The following is a 22,037-nucleotide window of genomic DNA, read 5'->3' as shown; positions in this document are numbered from 1 at the left end:
GAGACACATATTCTCTCTCCTTCCGTGTGTGCAGGCATAGATGGGTAGTTAAGCCAATTTGGATGTGACCTTTATGATTCTGAAATGATTTGCCCAAGTGTGGACACGAGGGACTAGGAAAAATAAGAGGTCATCTCGGATGGCCTCCACAAGGTATTTCAAAAATCTTGGGTACTTTAGGAGCCAAGATTTTCTCCATCTTGGTTGAGAGTCCACCACTTTACCTGCAACCTCTGTATTCTTGACATCTCCTTGATAGATCGGCTCTGTGGATTTTGCTTCGACTCTCTTTCTTATTATTATCACCTCATACTTTAGGAGAGGATATGGGAGTGTGGGTTGCACCCATTCCTCCCTAAGCACATTTGCGACCAGCCCCTGGACTCCTACAGAATGGAGCATCCTTGATTTCCATTCCAAGGCTGCCTTATGGTCTTCTACTGTGGTCTTTTCTATCAGAAGCTGGAGGCGTGTATCCTCCTCTACAGTCAGTGGTTGTGTTTTTTCTACCACTGTCTCCTCCTGTTCTTCTTGATGTTGTATATCTTCACCACCCTCAGGAATTTTCATGGGCTCATCTCTAGCATTTGTCTGCGTTTCACTCGGCCTTGGTTCTGATTCCTATGTCCTAAGTCCGTGATCTGTCGTTGGACAAGTCTCGTTGAGTAGCTTTCTCTGCCATGTCAACCATTGCCTCTTGCAGTGTTGCCAAATTCTTTTGAAGTTCTTCATGTTCTTTCAGGAGAGCTTGGTGTTCGGCTCTCATACTTTCTTCGGCGGCTAGAGACCCTTCTGCCATATGCATTTGTTTTATTTTCTCTAGCCACAATTCCTTCTGTAGGGTGGTGATTTGTGCTTCCAAGGCTTGTATAACTTGACATCTACCCCTGCACTTGCCCACACCGCCCTTGGTGTTGCCCTCAGTATTTTGATTGTCAAGTCTTGGAGCTCTAATTTTTCTTTCGGCTCTAGGACTTCGTCTTTTGCTGCTTCTAATTCATCTTCGACCTTATCTTTTTGCTCTTGGAGAGTCTTTATTACTCTCGAGGCTTCAGTTATCTCTAGTGAGAGTGTCTCATTTGCTCTCAACCTCCCTTAGTGTTGCAGTAAGAGTTTCAAACTCCTTCTCTGCTTCTTTGGCCTTCAGGTGGGTATCTTATACCAGGTTTGAGAGGTTATCATGTTCCATTTGCATGTTATCATCCGTGGTATGCAACATGTTGTTCTCTTCAGCAATGGTAAGAGACCGTGTCCTGACTCTGTCCAGTATTGGATAGGCGGCTCTTATGTCATCTTCATTTGCTGCTACCAGGTTTCTAGTTGTTGGCCTATTTATCGGGCCAGTCAATGGAACCTAATAACCTGTACTGATCATTACTCCTGCAGGTGGTGCTCGGCATGGTTAGCCAAAGGTCTGCATTGAGGCACTTGAGAGACTTGAATCAACCCTGGCACTCCATGTTGTGGGGAGTATATTTTTGGAGTTATTCTTTGAGACTCTTGGTCTACCCTCCTCTCTTCAGATTCATCATCTCTGTCCTGGCCCCCAGGGAGCTCTTGTCTCTCTTTTTCTTCCTTTGCATCCATGGTGGGTTAGGAGTTTCGTAAACAACTCTCGAAGCCTCTGCCATTGTATATCCGGCTTGAATGAGGTCTTCATACCTTTCATCTTTTTCCTGATCCCCATGTGCAGATGTGGCCTCTTCTGTTGCTTTTGGTGATGATTGGGATTCGGGTGTAGATGTTTTTGGACTTGGAGGAGGAGTGGGAGAACTTGGTGGTGAAGGTGGTTTTTCAACTTTTGTCCGCTCTTTCTCTTGATCCTTATTCACTGGTGTTTGCAACGTTTCCTTCAGCTTCTTCTTGATATCTTGCACTTCCTCCATTGTGAAAGGCTCTAAGTTTTGCTGATCAATCACTCTTTCCATCTCTTCATAAGCTCGGATGTAATGATCAAACTGGTCCTCTAGTGGTTTAGAGGAGCTTCCTCCAACTTTGGTCAGGTCTGGCACCCAATACTCTTCAAAATATCCCTTTAGTGCTCTTTCTGCTTTGAATTGTTCTATTAGCCTCTCAATCTGAGCAGCTTTTTGCCTATGCGTTCGCTTGGGTCTGGATTCCCTGGTCAATGCTGCTTTTCCTTTCTTACTTGGTGGCTCTACAAGCTCTTCTTCACGCAAGGTTTCCAACTTTCTTCTTAGCCTTGTGGTGATTGGTGGAGCCATTTCTTTCACTGGCTCATCTTCGATATCAGGCTTTAGCTTGAACCACTCGTTCTGTGTTGGTGGCTCTGGCCAATGTCCTCTAGTGCCGATTGCCTCATACGCAATCTTTGTCAAGGTTTCCTCTCCTCCAATGTACTTGGGCTTTTCCATGCCCATGCCAACCACTTCCTCATGCAAAATATTGGACGTAGTTCATTTCTTTGGATATGCTGCTTTTCAATTCCCAGGTTATAGTTGTTGCAACTGCATGGGGAGGAGTGGTGTATTTTTGTGGCTGCATGTTACATACGTGGAAGAATTTGTTGTAGAGCTTACATATCTTTGTAGCTCTTGGGTCCACCAGGTCTTTGAATGTTTGATTAAACTTCTTTTGTGCATAGACCTTTACCTGGTCTCTCCTTTCCCGAACTGAGCTTCCTCTATTGTGGAGCCAAAGTGCATCTTCTATGGTTTGAAGTGTGATCACAGTTTCAATCTTCTAGCCATCCAAGGCTGTGATCACTACCTAGCCATCTTTTTGAATCGAGCTAACTAGCTCATATACTCTCTGAACATCCACACCTGATGGTGGTGCTGTGTACAAGTTATGAAGTTCCGCTCTTTCTAGCCGATGGAGGGTTTCTTCTTGGTTTGCCATTTCTAACATCTCCCGTGGATTCATTGGGATATCCATTGTGTTGCCTTGTGGGTCTCTAAAAGTGCCCTAACATACCGCAACTCCTTCCTTTTCTAATGTGGCCTCGTCTACCCACGCCTTAGCTGGCTTGAGTGTCTCCTTTGGTAGTGTATAGGGTTCATTGGCCGCAATAAGTCTTTTATGGACATCCTTTTCTTCTTTGTTGGTGATTTACTAGACTCCATAGATCCTCTCATATAGTCAATCAAGAAAAATCAAGATCCGATCGCTCTAGGTCTCTCAAGCTCTCTCTCACTTGTGAATAAATAGTGAAAATGAGCTATTAAGTGGGTCCAAAAGAACTTATATCGGGGTTCTTGGACCACTTTTTACCAAATTTGACATGTGCTCCTATCTTGTTGTGAAATGTACTTTAGGCTCAGAAATTTCTTCACTTGGACTCTGGTTACTCTATGTTTGAAAGATTTGTCAATTGGGCCAAAGATCGGCCAATTTTGCTTTCCGCAACTTTTCACATATTTGCACCCCGTCTTCACCATAAGCTTTCGATCACTTGTTGATCACTCCTATATTTTTCTTTTGTCCCCATGTTGTCATTTCACCTACTTTTTGTATTTTTCTTTGTTTTTGGTTGAACAAATAATCAAAAATAAAGGAAAATATCCAACTTGACCCATAAATTATCAAAAATCCATATAATTAGGCAATAGCATAACAAACCATCCTATATATCTATCCGTAGTATTTTTGGCCAGAGTGCTCCATTTTCTCACTTCTTCTGCATGAAAACTGTAATTTTTAGATATATACACACACCTAGAGGCTCATCTTGGTGTTTGTCATCTGTCATCTCTTATTACACAATATTTAATGACATATATACTCAGGTTTACCAAAATACTCACAATCAAACACAAAAATCCATAAAATCAAGAAAAAAAATCCCTTTGTTTACACTTTTAGCGTGTCGGTTCCTGCCCCCTCCTAGTCAAAGTCCTCCTAAATGATAGTGTTGCGTCCTCGGACATGTGTTGTGTATGAGGCTTAAAAACTGCTAATGTTGGCCATGTAATGTGGCCCTATATGCATACTCAAGCTATGCATGGAAAAATTAATGTTGTGCAAGATGAAGGTACAAGCCTAATGCTTATTGGCATTCAATGTTGAAGCTTTGTATGGAAGTATGCTCCTGGGGAAGTTGTTTGAACAATAAGCTCTCCAGTATTCTTGCTCTTTCTTTGATGGTCAATAGAGTTTGTAAAATCGTGCTGCTCAGTGTTTTGGTATCTGTGATTGTTCTTTGCTTAGGTCTCCACATTTGAACCTTGGGTGTGCGTCGATTGGAACTTGCCATTTGTTGTTTGTAGAAATTGTGTACTGGCAGTTCTTGAGGTTGTTGCTTTCGAATCCATATTTTGGTATGGTGATTTTGAGCTCTGAGTAGCTTCTTTGGTACCCATATTTGTTTTTGGAAAGGGTTTGGTTTTGGCTTCCTGTTTGAGATGTCGTTGGAGAGTTAATTGCAATTTCTGATTGCTCCTTCTTGGTCATTTGATCCTCCCTGACCCAAATCTGCTTGATAGTGTTGTTGTACAGACCATGTTGTTTTTGTTGGGGTGCGCTTTGGTGACTTCTGTGCTTCGGATTATGATATATCATGCTCCCATTGTATACTAGGGTCTTTGCCTTACAGACTTGCTCTTCCTACCTTGAATTGGTCTTTAAAATCCATTGTGGGTCAATGGGTGCTTGTAAGGGCTGCTTTCCTTTGTCCACCAGTTGTAGTACTGATTGTTTCTTTTCCGCCCTTGTAGCAAAAGGAACGCTGTTTTTTCGAATCAGATTGTATACTCACAGTGGTTTTGTACATTATATCTTCAATGCCAAGGTTGTCCTAGCAATAAGGCGTGTTGTGTGCATGTATCTTCTACCACATAAATTTATACAGATAGACATGTTGGTTGACTTGTACTATGAGCACTGTGCATTCCAGAACCTTACTCAAATGTTCTAAATAACTTTGGAGCTTGTTTTTCGTCTCCCGTAATTGGTCGTCAAGTTGAAGTTGCTTGTAGAGGGTGTAGGAGATAAGTTGCCTTGAGCTCCTGGATCAAGTATCACTGTTGTCTTCACTTGATTGTGTCCAATTTTGACATCAATTTCAGGCTCCTATATGGTCTCCTTGTCAAATTCTATGACTTGAATTGCATTTATCTTCAGAGGTGGTCCATGTTGTTATTGTCGTCGAAGAAGCTTCTTTTTTGCTATCCTTTCCTTAGCCTCTGCTTGAGCTTCTGCAACAATGTTCTGTTTTTCTTGCATCCATTTCTTTGCGTGATGGATTTGTTGAAGCATATGTGGGGTTAGTGGTAGGTGAAATCTTTTTAGTCAGCAACCTCTAATCCAGTTAGGAATTTCCTCCCCATCCAATGTAGCAAGCTTGATAGTCCCACTTGGTGATAAGCTTTTAATCACAAAGGGTCCCATCGCTCGCTTTTTAAGTTTCTTTGCATGTTGTTTTAACGTGTAAACCAAGACATAATGGCCTGTTTGAATTTTTTTGGAGCGTACATGCTTATCAAAGAATTCTTTTTGCCTTCGTTTTTGTGCGTAGATAGAAGCTACTGCTTTCAAGCGAAGCTCATCTAGCTTTTGAAGGTCATCTATACGTGAAAATATTTCATGACCTCTCCACTCTAGACATTTTGATGCTCTAAGGGTTGGGATTAAGAATTCTATAGGCATTATAGCATTAAGTCCAAACACCATGTTCTATGGTGTTGTGCCTATCGAGGTTTTGTAAGCAATCCTATACGCCCATGAAGTTGAATGTAGTTTCTAATCCCAATCCGTTCTAGACTCTGATACTATCTTAGTTAATATTGTGTATAGAGTCTTACTTGTAGCTTCTGCTTGGCCATTAGCCTGTGGGTGGTAGGGAGCTGACTTCTTATGAACTATCATGAAGTATTCAAGAAGATTTTCAATTATCTCATTTATGAAATGTGTGCCTCGATCACGGACAATTTCTATAGATAGTCCATATCTAACAAAGACATTTTTGTATAGAAATTGTGCAGTAGTCCTGGCATTAGCCGTTTGTGTAGCTTTAGCTTAGACCCATTTTGTGAGATAATCTGTGACTACAATGATGTACTGGGCATGCGTTTTGTAAGTAGGGGGTGATATTGGTCCTACAAAGTCTATTCGCCACTTGAAAAAGGCTCTGGCTCCGATCATTGGCCGTAAGAGCATCTCATCCCGTTTTATTGGTACGTTGGTTCGGTGACAAGACTCACATCGTTTTGTATACTCGTTTGTGTCCATATGTAATGTTGGCCACCATATTCCCGAGGTGTGGACAATTTTTGTTGTTTCCCCTGAGAAATGGCCCCCACTAATCCCTCCATGTGCTTGTTCCAGGATTGGAACGTACATGTTCTCTGTTGCACACAGCCTAAGATGGTTATCCTTTCCCCTTTTATAAAGCTGCTTTTCAATAAGAGTGAAATCACGAGCTTCTATATTTATCGTTCTCTGTCGTGCTTTGGTGATATTTTCAAGAAACGTTTGTCTTTCCAAAAAGTCAACAATGTATTGACTCCATTCTAGCGTAAGTGTTATCTGAAACAATGTCGCATGTTCAATGGGTGGGCTTCATCTGCATTTGATGCAACTAGTGACATATTCATGAACATCACTGTGCATAGTCCGCCAATAAACTCCTAATTGTCACAGTCGTTGGAAAGTTTTTGTGGCTGAACAATAAATGTTAATGCCTGAATATGTGCTTCTCGCAAATATGTTTCATATTCCTTAGGGTTTATGCACACTCTTACGATGCCGTCAGAGCCTAAATTATATAAACATCCTCCGACCAACTGAAACTTCTTAGCTTGGCAAATCGTTCTTCTTTTAAGGTCTAGGTCTGTTTTGTCGAACTCCCCACCCTGTGATAGTAGCTTGACGATCTCTTGGGACCACTTAGGTACCATTTCTATATTGAAGAGATATGCATCCGATAGATCATCATCCACATCCTCTGGATCGTCTTCATTAGGTAATCAAGAGAGGTGGTCTACTCGAAGATGTGTCTTCCCCTTCGTAACCACTACGATAAAGTCAAACTCCAGCAATATGATGAACCATCTTACGATTCGTCCTGTGTTGCATGGTTTGTTGACAAGTTATTAAAGGGCTTGACGGTCTGTGAAAAACACAAACTTATTTGCGAGAAGATAATGCCGAAATGTCTTAACATCATAAATCATTCCAAGCCCCTCTCTCTCAGTGGTTGTGTAATTCCTTTCAGCATTATTTAGTTGTCGGCTTGAATATATGAGTAGGAAATCCATGGTTCCCTCTCTTGGTTGAGCAAGAATATATCCGATAGCAAATGCAGATGCATCTACATGGACGTGAAAGATTTTTTTCCAATCAGGTGCTCGTAGCACTGGAGCGGATACAAGGGCATCTTTTAATTTCTTAAAGGATTCCTCGCACTTATCTGTCCATTCAAATATCACGATAATTCTATACAGTGGTTGTGCAATAATTTCATATATGTGTATGAACCTTCGGTAATAACCACAATGCCCCATGAAGCACTGTACTTGCTTTGCATTGATCGGCTTAGGCATTTCGATAATCACCTTAATCTTATCCAAATCTGTGGAAATTCCATGTTCCGAGACAATATGCCCCAAGATTCGTCCTTATCTTACCATGAAAACGTATTTTTCTGGATTAAGGCAAATCCTATATGTCTTGCATATCTCGAATACCTTTTTGAGGTGTTCCACATGTTCCTCTCTTTGCAGAGAGTGTACACATAGGTCATCCATATAGGTTTCCAAGAAATTCCTCAAGTACTCCTTGAAGGCATGTACCATCAATATTTGAAATGTGGCAGGTGCATTTGTTAACCCAAATGGCATGACCCGATATGCAAATATGTCCCATTATGTGGCAAATGCCATTTTATATTGGTCCTTGAGTGCATTGCAAGTTGATTGTAGCCAGAGAACCCATCCAAGAGAGAACCCATCCAAGAAGAAATATGCATGGTTTCCTGCCACTCGTTCAAGGACATGGTCCGTAATTGGCAAGGGATAGTTATCCCTTATTATGACTGCATTGACTTTTTTTAGGTTGACACACACTCAGAGTTTGCCATTATTTTTGGGTACAACAACGATTGGGGATACCCAACCAGTGTGTTCTATCTCATAGATAAACTCCACGTCTTTCAATTTATCAATCTCTTCCTTGATACACTTTTTTTTTTCGAGAAAAAGATCCTTCTATTAGTTAATGAAAACTGCCCATAGGGCTACATCCACCTCTGCGAGAGAGGGCTACAACAAGCATGATGGGGAGACTCTCCCAATGAAAAAAAAATGGCATATATACAATGAGGCTAAATCAAGAGATGGGAGGAGGGAAGAGCCACACAGGTGGACAGTAGTGCCATCTGAGCACCCCCTGGACTATGGTGTAGAAAGGCCTAGGGCGCCAGAGTCAAAGAAAAGCCTCGCGGAGCTCCCGCATGCGGTCGGAGCTGCCCTGTAGTCCCTCAAGCTGTCCTCTGAGAGTATGGATCAGCTCTAGTCAAAAGTCACAAACAGTCTCTGCTGGTGGCACAGGACGAGCCTCAAAGATGCGGAAACAGTGGGCCCGCCAGATGAACCAGAGAACTAGGCCGCTGATGAGCTCCCAACACTCCTCTCTCTCACTGCACCACTCCTGTGGAGTAATCTCTGTAGCAGGCTAGAGTGTAGGTCGCCCCCCCTGTATCACTACTATCGTGCTGGTGGAAGATAGCTCAAATTGAAGTGCTGGGCTCGTGAGGGTGTACCAAGCCACTGCCCCCCAAGTGTAATGTCGAGCCGTGGAGAGGTCAGGCATCAGCCGAAGAACACGTAGCCACACCTGCTGGGCCGAGGGACAGTCCCAAAGACAGTGACGCTGACTCTCCACCAACTGGTCACAGGCTGCACATGCCGCCGAGAGACCACTATGCACCAGCCAGCTCCCTACTATTGTGGCTCTATGTGCAACTAGCCACTGGAACAAGGTGACTCGCCTCGGCTGTCTGGAGTCCCACAGCCTCTGCCAAAAAGCTGCCAAGAACTCGACTGTGAGGCCCTCCTCCTGCCAATGACGTGCTGCAGCGAGGCGGGTCTCTCTCTGTGCTGCGAGTATATGACGTCCGAGATGAACAGTGTACTGAAAGAAGGGGACTCCTGGGTGGTCGGCAGAAGAGAAGGGGTCCCTCCATAGCCACTCACCAAGATCCCATTGTACTCGTGTCAGTGGACAACACTCCCAATCCCATAGCCTCCAGTGTCCAGTCTCAAGAGCTGCTGGGACAGGGTCTATGATGCAAGTCCTCCCACAGATGCCCACAACTCAGATCCTCTGGAAACAGCACTCTGCTACCTGCGGGGCCTCTACTGCGACTCGCTGTAATCGTCCCCTACCCTGAAGCTCGAAGAACAGGGCTGGGACAGTCTCTGAGCAAGCCCTGACTGAAATGAGAACCTCCAGTCGTGTGAAGGCTCCCATCCACCGGGGTGCTACTGGCTCGAGAGGCGTGAGCCACTCAGCTGGAACTGACTCTGAGATGTCCTTACACATGCTCTGCACCCCTCTCATGCCCTGCAGCTGGACAACCTGCACCTCCTCTGACAAACCTGTGAACTCTATCCAGTCACCTAGAGAACGCGTTGGACCTGCCGCCATGGGACCCCATGAAACATGAGGCCGACTCCCAACCAAGTGGCCTCTCTGAGTGCACGTCGGCTGTCTCTGCTCTAGGCCATGCCGTAAGAGCTCCCAAGATCGAAGCAAACTCACAGCGAATCTGTCCTCCAGTCTCCTGCTCAAACCAACTCGTCGCAGCTCTGAAAAGATCCATCTGGTCGAAGGTTGCCAAGGACCTCCTGACTGAGGCACCCTGGCACGAAGCCTCTGCAACAAGAATTCCTTCCAAGGCTCCTCTCCTGGAAGAAGTCCTCTGACGAAAAACTTCCCAAGAAGGGCTCTGCTTTGCTGTGCAGGATCAATGATCCCAAGCCCTCCCTGAGAACAAGGAAGTGTGATGACTGACCAAGCCACCTTGGCTCGGGCAATCTGAGTATCGCGACCTGACCAAAGGAAGTTCTTGATCAGCCTCTCCACCTGGCTGATACAAGAACTCGAGAAGATCCAGCAAGAAGTGATGTACCACATAGTCGCCAACAACACCTGGTTGGCAACTACTACTCTACTAGCCAGCGAAAGTCGTGCTGAGCTCCAATGTAACAACTTTCTCCTGATGGACAGGAGAAGAGGAGCAATCTTCTGCTCGGGGGACAAGTCCAGACCAACTTGACAACCCAAGTACCGAACTGCAGTCCCTGGAGGAATCCACTTGAAACCCTCTCCTGGCATCCAATCTGGCACAGGAGCACTGCCAACCGAGAAAGCCACTGTCTTTCTCCAGTTGATCAATGCGCCAGATGCACAGCAGAAGGTCTCCAAAGCCTTCTCACATCTGTGTAGATTGTCCTCCTGGCCCTCTAAGTACAAGGCTGAGTCGTCGGCAAACTCAGCGTCCAGAAGCTCATCTCCCCGTATAGGGAGTGCTAAGCCTCTCAAACCAACCTGCTGTGACACCAAAAAGCTACTCATCGCCTCCGCATAGAATAGAAAGAGAAAAGGGGCAAGAGGACAGCCCTATCTGACCGAACGTGTGAGCATGAAGCGCTCAACTCTACCTCCTGCCAACAACACCTGACTGTGAGCCTGTCTGTACAAAGCTGACACCCCTCTGATCCAAGCAGCTGAGAAGCCCATCCTGCGTAGCGTGCCCTCTAGAAAGTCCCAGTCAACTCTGTCGTATGCATTCTCAAAATTGAGAAGAAGAATCACAAGGTCCTCCCCACGCAGCCGTGCAAGGGTAGAAGCCTCCCAAAAAGTGAAGATGTTGTCAAGGATACTGCGTTCCTTGACAAAACTTGTCTGAGTCCCATGTATAAGGCTCTCCAAAAGTGGCTGAATCCTCAAACTCAGAGCCTTGGCAAGAATTTTGTAGGCTGAGTTGAGAATGGTGATGGGGCGCCACTGTCGAATCTCATCCAAGGAGCCACCCTCCTTTGGAATGAGGTAAATCAGGCCCTCACTCATGCTATCTGGCATCACTCCTGTGTGCAGAATGTACTGAAAGGCACTACAAAGATCTGGGCCAAGCAGGTCCCAGTACTCTAAGAAGAAGCTGGGAGTCAGCCCATCCTCACCTGGACAGCTACCACGAGGGAGGGCCCTAAGAGCCGTGTGCAGTTTCTCAAGCTGAAGAGGTATCTCTAGCCTCTGGCGCATCTCCTCAGTCACAAGACAAGGCATCTGTGCCCAAACCTGCTCCCTGCATGCAACCTGTCTCTCTGACTCGGGCTCAGCCGACAGTAGCTCACGGTAAAAGTCAGTAGCAACTGCACGCATATCCTCTGGCTCACAAACAACCGACCCATCTGGTCTCCTCAACTGATTGACCTTGGCATGCGAGTGCCGAGGTCCCACTATCTCAAAAAAAGCAGCTGTCATTCTGTCACCCACCTGAGTCCACGGAGATGCCTGTCGATGAAAGGCAAACTCATGGCGCCTCTCCTCTTTGCAAGCAAGCTCCTGTCGAGCCTGCTGTAACTGCTCCTCCAACCATGGACTGTCAGGATGCTACTCCTCCATACTCTGTAGTGAAGCAATGCCTCGTCTAAGACGCTGCTCTTGCTCTCTCGCTGTAGCTCGTCGAGCCAGAGACTCTAGGAGAAAGAAGTGGCTAGGCCGAGCTAGGCCTGAGGCCACTCTGTCTGCAGGTGGAGCCTGGCTGTCCTTGCCCTCTGTCCATAGAGCCTCTGTCTGCAGGTGGATGCGAAGCATTGTGCTCCCACTCCTCTGCCTGTTTGCCACTGTAAGGATCACTGGTGCATGGTCCGAGAAGGATGTCCCTGCCAGGATGCCCACTGATGCCCCCAAGTCACTGAAGTGGTCACTAGTGTAGAAGCGATCTATGTGCGATAGATTCACTCCTCCCACTTTGCGGTCCGATCTACAAAAGGCAAGACTCTCTGGAGGCCTCATAAAGCCAGAATGCTGCTATGTATCCGAGACCCTCAAAGTCATACACAACCTCTCCCAAGCTGCTAACTCGACTCCATGCACAGTAGCATGGCTGCCTCCGATCCTGTCAGAAGGGTCCTCCAACATGTTGAAGTCCCCTCCTACACACCAGTGGTCAGCCTGTGGCAAAGACTCAACAATCTGTGACCAAAACTCTGCACGAGCACTCGCCACATTGGGCGCATAGATGTTCAGGAAACCCACATGGCCACCCTGAACCTGCATAGTAATCCACTGAGCCCTGCCTGGCACAATAATCCCTCTGCCCACAATGGCCTGCTGCAATGAGTCCGCAATAGTCATACATACCCCTCCCTGGATGCCTCCAGGTCCAAAGCAGCTGACCAAAAGGTATCATAGCGTCCACGCAAAATCTAACCACATCGCCGAATGCGGCTCTTAGACAAATGGTGCTCCTGAAGCATAAGGAGATCAATCTCTCCTCCCACAAGGCAACGCTGAAGCTCCTGACGCAATCGGCCCCACTGTCGCTGAAATTGGGGCCCACCTAGTCCCTGCAGGTTCCACGAGACGATCCTCATGGGGAGCGAGAGAGAACAGATGCTGCCGCAGCAGCAAGACGAGCTATCTTTGAGGCTGGCTTGGATGGGGAGTAATCCGCATCCGAGCGTCCTCTAGATAGGCGAGATTGCAGTGAGTGCCTGGTCCAAGCCCAAGCAGAGCGAGCCGTGCGTAAAGCAACCTCCTCTGTCCAGAAGTCCTCATGGATGTATACATAGCAAGGCAAACACTGCGTATCAGCAAAAAAGTACACCACAATGTGTCTACATCCTGGTGAGTCTGGGGGTGTCACCGCAAACTTGGCCAGTGGCCACAAAGTCTGCAGCAAGTCTGTAACGCCAAGTTCTCCCATGTGGTGAGAGAACTCAAGAACCTGTGTATGCAACCATCCCACCACTGAGTCGAGGGACCACTCTGTCTTAGTCCTACCACAGAGGGGGAAGGAGAAACCAACTGCTGAGTCCAAGGCCTCTATCCCCCTAGTGGCGAGGAACAAAGCGTGGACTCTGAAGCAGGCTGCCTCGTGGTCTACTGCGGAATCGTCGAGAAAGCGAGTGAACCCGTAATCGAAAAAATCCCAACGGCGTCGGAGGTCAATGCTCGTCAAACCACGAGGGATAGTTGCAAGAGAAGATGTCTGAATATGCAGAGGGGGCCGCATGAAGGGCTGACCCTCTCTCGCTAGGCGACTCGTGGCAAAGGCGCTGCCAAGAGATCTCCTAGCCGCTGGCGAGGGACCAGTCTCCTGAGCCGACTGTGGTACTGAAGCAGGAGGAGGGGGAGAAGGGGCTGGGGGGGGGGGGGGGGGGGGGAGAAGAGAAACGGGGTGGGGCGACAGAGACATGGGGGGGGGGGCGAGGTGGGGAGTGGACGGGAGCAGAGGGCGGGGGAGGGGATGAGGAGGAGGAGGGAAGATCGGAAGGCGAAGCGGCTGGCGAGGGTGAAGCGGAGGTGGAGGCTGGCGTAGGGGGCTCCTCTTGCTCAAGAGGACCAAAGCGGTTCCCCGTGGGAACCCACTACTACTGTGTAGGCACGTGAGGGCCACTCTGAGTGCCAGGCTGTCGCTGTGGCCCCTGGCATCGACGGCCACGGGCCTGCTGCCACCCCTCCTCCGCTGGATCCCCAGGCTCAGAGGGTGGCACTGAATCTGTGCGCTGTGTCGCTGGCTGTGGCTGCGGCCCAGCCTTGGCAGGCTGGGGCTGAGGCGGAGGTGCGGGTCCTGGTCTCCTCCGTGGACAGGCCTTCGCTAGGTGGCCCATCTGCCTGCAAATGAAGCACTGGTTCGGGAGACCCGAGTACTCCACACTCTGTCTAAACCAACCCCCACTCACCCAAGGTAGAAGGATCACCTTCGGGAGCGTGTGGGTATCTCCGACCAAAACTCGAACTGAAGGGATGCCAGCCACCTTGGTAGCTACTGATGTTGCCGTACGAGGTGTCTCCAGGACAGTCCCGATGGCGGAGCCAATCCTGGAGAGAAGTGGAAGGTACTCCCTCCGTAAACCCGGAAAGCAAACTGAGATGGGGATGTCCGCCTCCTCTACTAGCACATCCGAAGTGGGGGTCAAAACCATGTCGCCACTGTCGAAAGTGGGCACGTGATGCTCGGATGGCCAATGGACTCATAGCTATGACCTTGGATGCCATCTCGAAAGTCTCGAACTCAATCTGGTAGTACCCCCGTCCGAGAATCTGGACATCCAAGATCTTGCCCACCTTTGCGAGGAGGCGGTCCTGGAGAAGGTCTCGCAGCTCTCCTCAGCTAGGACGAGTGCCGAGAACCTTGCAGATGACAGAAGTTGCCTGCAAGCGTTCTACCTCTGCGGAAAGGCTCGCTTGCTTTGTCGGCAAAAGAGCAAGTCGAATGGTGGGCTCAGCGGGGTCGGGCGAGGGGGCTTCAGGCGAGTCCCTCTGTGGTGAAGCTGGAGCCTCCATCTGTGTCTACTGCTAAGTCGAATAAGCGGGCGGTGAAGAAAAAACCTGCAAACAAGTCAGCCAGGCACTTTTTCCGAAGAGAAAGTGCTGCCGAGCCAGGTGCAGAGGGCCTTCGGGAGCGAAGAGGATATGGGGGGGGGGGGGGGGGGGGGGGGGTAATGGGGGGACGGCGAGGACAAAGAGGGCAGCCGTGCAATGTATGGGTGCACAAGCAGTAGCGAACGGGGGGAAGGAAAAGCGAGAGGAGGGCAGCGGGCTGCGGGCAGCCTTTGGGGCAACGCGCAGATAGGGGGGGGCAGCGGGTGGGCTGAGGGGCAACGTGCAGGGGCTGAAGGGGGATGGGGGACAATGTAGGGGCAGCGGGTTGGGGGGGGGGGGGGAAGGTAGCGATGGCGCAGCAAGGGGGGGGGCGAGCAACAGTAGCGAGCCGGATTCCTCTTTTCTCAGCTCTACAAGTCAATGATCTCCCTTACTTTTCTTCCTTGATACACTTAGCAAAGGTATCATTGTACGTGTAAGACCTTTGTCTGCTTGGTTTCGCATCAGGTTTTAAAGGGATAGTATGGTGACATATTGTTGGATCCACTCCCTTTAAGTCCTTGTAAGACCATGCAAACACATCCTTGTATTTTCGAAGAAGCCTGAGAAGCTTCTCTTCCTCGTCTCGGCTCAAGGTCGGTGGCTATATATATGGGTTGCGATATCTCTTCAGATTGTGCTAGGTCTACTTTCTTTGCATCTTCCAGCCCATCATAAGACTCTTTCTCCCATCGCTCTCTTATGGGCTGTGTCAGCACTATCTTCCGGTCTTGAATAGTGAACTTTCTATAATAGGATGGTACACTCCTATGCTTTCTGCTATTGTCTTTCTCATCCTCTCTGTTGTCAGTTTCGGTTGTCCATACTTCCCTCAGAGTCTTCTTGAGCTCTTGGTACCTTTTCTTACATTCAAGTTTTGTCAATTTCGGTTCTTCTAATTTCGATTCTGTTTCTATTCTTTTGGATTTAGCTTCTGCCTTCAACCTCTGTGTTTGTTTTTTTAGATCCCTAGGACTGTCTTTTGTCCTAAGGTTTTGATCTTGAGAGAACTGAGCTGATATTTCATTTTTAATGCAGTATTTTGCCTTTACCAGAGATAAGAATTCCATTCTGTTTTTTATGTTTGGCAATGGGTTATCTCTGGCCTTTGAGCTTCCTTCCATTTTCTATAATGTGCTTGACGTCTCGGTTTTTGTTTGGAAAGTCGTAAAACCTTACATCATGTATTATTTCCTCTAGCTCACTAGGGTTGTCAGAACATTCATTATCTGTATCATCATCTCGTTCAAGATGGTCTGTAGAATCGTGGAACAGCTTCCTATTCGTTTTTTGCTTAGTTTCAATTTTTCTTGATTGACGTGAGATTTGGTAATCATCATCTTCTATTAGCGCAACCATGTAATATGGAACTACAACATACCCATCCTGGTCACAAAACTTAGTCGTGGGTCCCTCCGCAATAGCACACACATCTAAGGTTGTTAGAATATGTGTCCATTCTAAAGGTTCTAAGGACTCTTCTGGAAAAGGTTCTGGAATGTATTCCATATCCTTGATCGCTCTATCTAGAATACATTCTTTTCGTTTTAGGCTTCCAAAATTGGATGCCCCACACATCCATAACTCCTTTGGTTTACCTAGCCAGTTGGGGAGTTATGACCCTACTATCGTGGAAGAATTGAACTCTTCTACCGGAATTTTGTCAACATCTTTGTAGCTATTGTCTTTAAGGTTTATTCTGTAGTAGTCTCCATGTGTCTGAGGTATATGTGATTGTAGCCCCAATCTTGGACCATCTTTAATTGTCGCATGAAAGATCATCTAAGTATTATGTCATAGTTATTTTTCTTGCCAAAATCCACGATTGCAAAGGTATGCTCGTACTCGATTCCACAAGGCTTAACTATTTTCTCCAAAAGCCCTATGGGCCTCTCCATGTAACCGTTGCAGCTTCATTCTAGTGGTTTTCAAAGCTGGTTTTCACCATTTCTTCCATATATCCTTTGTCGCGATGGCTACACCAGCTCCACTGTCAAGAATTGACATGGTGGTAACACCTTCTAATTCAACCGGGAGCGTGGTATTGCCATCTTCCCCTTCAAAGTATTCTCTTACCTTGTTTAAAGGCACTGGTGGCATGTTTGTTTTTCTAATTCCTTGATTCCTTCCTGCATTCGTGAATTCAGATCCCTTACTCCAAAAATTTTAGACATTTTCCTACCGTATTTCACATATTAGGTCTCAATCTGAGAAGCTCTGCTAGAGTAATGGTACAAGGTACCGGAGTTGATAAGAGTGTTATCAACCCTTGGGAGTCCATACCCTTCCTTGTAGCGATTTGCTGTGATGGTACAAATTTCACATATGATTTTGCTCCATACTCTCCCATATATGAGGGTAACATTTTCAGCGATACAGGTTGGCTATCCCAAAATTTCACAGATCCCTTGTCTCCCCAATAAGAGTGCATCTCAAGATCTCCTTGAGGTCCTGCTTCAAATTCTTCAATAGGAGGAAGGAAATCATTTTCTCCCATGCTGGTTTTGTTAACCCTTTGTCTTAGTTTATTAGCTTCATTGGCTTCCCTTATCTGTCTCCAAAGATCATTTAAGCCCTCGTTGCTTTTATACAATTCAGGTGTGATAGGTTGGAACCATTCTAATGTTGAGTCTGTTGTGTTTAACACTATCCCTAGTTTTTCTATTGAATGTTCAGGTTTTAATTCAATTTCTGGACTAACAGTTAGTCTTTCTGATCCGTGTGTTGGAGGGTTCCTCAAAATTCGTACTAAAAGTTCTACCTCCTCCACCTATTTCCTTGAAGTTGGTTCTAGTAAGATTTATGCAGTTTGGATCATCTTTTGACACGTTTCCAGTCTCTGTTTTTCTAACTGAGCATAGGGATATGTCATCCATTTTTGTTCCTGAGTTTTCTGTCGAGGGGCCTGATGTGTCTCAGAGTAGAAGATGATGTCTCTCCCACTAAAACTTTCCTCAAAAGCACCCACATCAAGACGCATAGATCCATTACAATTCCAAAACAAGTTGAGCCTTATGGCGATCGATCTCACCATCCGGCTTGCGTTTCAATTTGTAAACCCACTTCATACCAATGGCCTTCTTGCCAGGAGGAAAATCACATAAAGTCCGTATGTCATTTTCTATAAGTGCATCATATTCTGATTGCATGGAAGCCATCCAATTTTCTGAATTTTTTGCTTTATCAAAAGATAGAGGTTCCTCAATATCATGTAAGCTAGACACAGGCAAAGCATAACAATCTGATGCATAAGATGCATGGCGAGAGCCTGAACGAGTACGACTAGACAAAGGTGCATCCTGTTTACTGTCATGCAAAGTGTGCTCCAACGATTTTGGCATACCTCTAGCCTGCTCATTTTCAGCCCTTTCCTCATCAAGTACATCATGTACATCTGCATCAGTAATAGGCTAATCTGTAACATTTTCAGAAACCCCTATAGGCTGTACGTTTGCCTCATTGAAACTTACATTCGTATTTCCACCACTAAAAGGAGGCAACAAAGTGTCATAAATGTCCTGTGAGCTTACATTATTGTCTCTAGTACATGACAGCAAGGGTTGAACAAAATCTTCCACAAGCACTATATCCCGTGAAACCAAAATACGCTTTGTTTGTGGATGATATAACATGTAACCTTTGCTTTCAGCACTATAACCAACAAAAATACATTTGACAAACTTATCATCTAATTTTCTACTCTATGTTTGTGGCACCAAAGCATATGCCAAACAACCAAAAACACGCATGTGCTCAATAGAAGGCTTTCTATCATGCCATGCTTCATATGGAGAAATAGACTTGCAAAGCTTTCGTAGAACACCTATTTCGTACATAAGTGGCACACATGATGGCCTCAAGCCAAAAAGAATGCGGCAAAGCTTGACTTTTGACCATACATCGTGCCATTTCCATAAGTGACCTGTTTTTCCTCTCAGCAACACCATTTTGCTGAGGTGTATAAGGCACTCTACATTGGTGTTTTATCCCACGACTAGCTAGAAATGCATTTAATTCATGAAACATATACTCCCCCCCTCAATCGGAACGGAGGGTGCTCATTGTACATTTCGAGAAATTTTCAGCCATAGCCAGAAATTGTTTGAAGCACATAAAAACTTCGGACTTCGCTTTAAGCGGAAATACCCATGCATGCCCGGAGTAATAATCAATGAAAGTCACGAAGTACAGGTGATTGCCCAAGGACGGAGTCTCTATGGGCCCACAAACATCACTATGCACAAGCTGCAACCTGCATGTGGCCCGAACTGAACCATCCTTTGGAAACTTAGAACGCTGCATCTTACCTAAAATACAGCCTTCACAAACATGTTTGACAGGTGCTTCAAGAGGCGGCAAAGAAGAAACCATATCAGATTTCTGCAAACGCAACAAACTGGCAAAATTCAAATGACCAAAACGTGCATGCAAAAGCTTTGCATCTGAATTAGCCCTTGAATCTGCAACAACATTTGCAAAATTTTGTCCACACTTGTCATACAAAGTGAGCTTATACAACCCACGGCACAAAAGGCCATATGCAACAATTTCATCACCAAAACTGAGATCATGAACTGTACATCTGTCATCCACAAATTTGACTACAAGTCCAAGTCTATCAAGTGCAGATATAGACAAGAGATTCTTCTTGATCTTAGGTACATAAAGTGCATCTACAAGTGTGAAGGAACTGCCATTTGCAGTAGTAAGCACAATCTTCCCAACTCCCCGAACCGGATAAGAGGCATTGTTGGCACAAGTGATTGAATTCCCATAAGGGACAGACTCGAGAGAGGTAAACAATTCACGATGTGAGGTAATGTACTTTGTAGCACCACTATCAAAATACCACACATGTGAATCTGCAACAAACTGACAAGCATGCATCATGGACAACAGGATTGTAAGTGACTCTGCGCTAAAAGCCCATTCTGCATCAACATCAGCAACACAGTCTCCTTTCACAGAAGACTCAACAATGGCTGCATTTGTAGTGGAACCAACATTTGCAGTGGAACCACCCTCTTTCTTCTTAGCCTCTTTGGCCTTCAACTTAGGACACGACTTGATCAAGTGATCATTAGGTTTACAATTATGGCAACGCATCTTCTTTTTGCCCTTATCACCAGAATTTCCAGACGAAGTGCTGCCAGCAGAAGCATTAGGAACATAAGTTTTGCCACTTGCAGCAGAACCATAAGAAGTGGCTGCATTGCTGTTACCACCCTTTCTTTGAGAAGCAATAAAAGTCTGTTCAACTGTACGCTGTCTAGTCCTGTTTTTTTCTAGAAAGTGACTCTTGCAACAACAATGTGCATAATGCATCAAACTTGACAACTTCTGGATTTCCTTGGGTCATAAGTCTCCAAGTACTAGCAAAAGTCTGGTAAGAATCTGGTAAGGAATTAAGAACAGTCTGCACAAGGGAACTGTTTGAAATAACTTCACCTACAAAAATAAGTTGCTCATTGATATCCTTGACACTAGCAAGGAAAGTGTCCATATCATCTTCCTCATGCATAATCTTCGACTCCAGCTCTTTATGCAACAAAGCAATTTTAGCTTCATTGCGACTTGCATAAAGGCCAGCCAATATATCCCAAGCCTGTTTTGCATATTTTGCTGAACGGATGTGAGGAACAATGGTGCGCTTCACAAACAACGCAATTAATGCATGAGCCTGTGCATCCTTTACATCCCAACGAGCTTGTTGGTAAAAAAACTCTAATAGCAGCAATCCTTGCAGCAAGACCTGCAACATCCTCAACATCGCCTACATCCTCAGACCCAGGACGTACATCAATGCCCTGCACAATATTCTAGACGCCCTTTAACACAAGAACGTGTTGCATCATATAAGCCCACATAGGGTAATTTTCCCCATCCAACCTGTCCTCAGCAGCAAATATCTTGAAGACATTTTTGTTGTTGTCAGCCATGGTAAATGCTACACCTGATGTGAAAACTGCTCGAAAATAGGAGAAACCGAGCGGGAACAACACGTGCTAAATAGCACAAACTGTAGAAGACTATGAGGCACCTGTTATGAAAAAAACGGCACTGACAAAAATTTTGCACAAAATGACGAAATAGCCTACGCAGTACTGCCTGTAGTGGAAACGGAGGCCGAAATGATCCCGAATCAAAAATCTGAGCAGACTAGCCTTCTACGAGCACCCCCTAAATTTTTGTCGACCTACGAACGCTTGCCAAAGCTCATTGAAATTGGAGAAAGTGAGCAGTCATGTGTTGGAGCAGCTGACGACTAAGCCCAGGAGGACGCAACCTGCTGTGATACCAATTGTTGGAATTAGGGTTGTAGAGAAACGCACACGGCTTGGAGAAGACGAAGGAAGCTCAAGGCATACAAAAGAGAGTGTGTTACTTAGTGTGCAATGGAAAGATAGATAGCCCTAGAGTGATGGGCGTATATACAATGCTCGGGGGAAAAAACCTCCTAAAGAGGGAAAAAATGCCCCGGCGATCCTAGTGTGTTCACACACATCACTACCACATGTATATGGTCACAACAATCTCTCAAACTGCTGGGCCTAGGGCTTAAATACATTCCGTCCCCTTCCCCTCCTCCTCCTCCCCTCTTCTCCCTTCTACACTCCTTCTCTAATTTAGAAAGAAGCTACCAACTCTTTTTTTTTAAAGTTTCCCCCTCCTCTCCTTTCTCTCTCACCAACTCCTCTTCGTACCCTCCATCTCCCTCACCTAACCTCATAAATATTTTCTTCTCTCTCTCATCACATCTTAACGCTCTTTGGCATACTTCTCTAGCTTCTACAAATAATCCTTGTGACATGAGCAAAAAAATTTCCTCAAACTCCAACTCTACTGATCATTTTCCTGAGTCGTGTTTCACATATGCTAGCTTGCGTGTAAGGGGGGGGTCGATGATGCAATAAAACAAAGGTTTCATATTGTGTACATTATCAAGACAATAAATGGACAAGTGGGCCAAACTCTCTCTCTCTCTCTCTCTCTCTCTCTCTCTCTCTCTCTCTCTCTCTCTCTCTCTCTCTCTCTCTCTCTCTCTCTATCTATCTATATATATATATATATATATATATATATATATATCTACAAATAATCCTTGTGGTATGAGCAAAAAAATTTCCTCAAACTCCAACTCTACTGATTTTGGCAAAGCTGGAAAAGCCCCTTCTTGACCTCCACCTTCAAAAGATTACCTAAGCATTCATGCTTAACTCCTTATAATAGGAAATGAATATTTTTTTGATGCTTGGTAGAGGTTAACCCCAGCATGTGCGAAACCACCCTAAGTCTTATATTACACCACCTCTTAATGTTTTGGGTTACCTTGTGATGAAACTGGGTTCCATTTAGGAAACCCACATTTTGCTTTCTGTGCACCTTTAACCTTTTGTTTTTCCCAAAACTCACAATTGTGAGTGATTGTATTAGAATGTCATAGAGAAAATTACACCTTTCAACCTCAAGCTCCTGTTGAGCCT

The sequence above is a fragment of the Adiantum capillus-veneris genome, chromosome 3 (assembly GCF_014529385.1).
Source record: "Adiantum capillus-veneris isolate H3 chromosome 3, ASM1452938v2, whole genome shotgun sequence".
In the NCBI taxonomy this organism is placed as follows: Eukaryota; Viridiplantae; Streptophyta; class Polypodiopsida; order Polypodiales; family Pteridaceae; genus Adiantum; species Adiantum capillus-veneris.
This window is presented reverse-complemented; position numbering follows the sequence as displayed.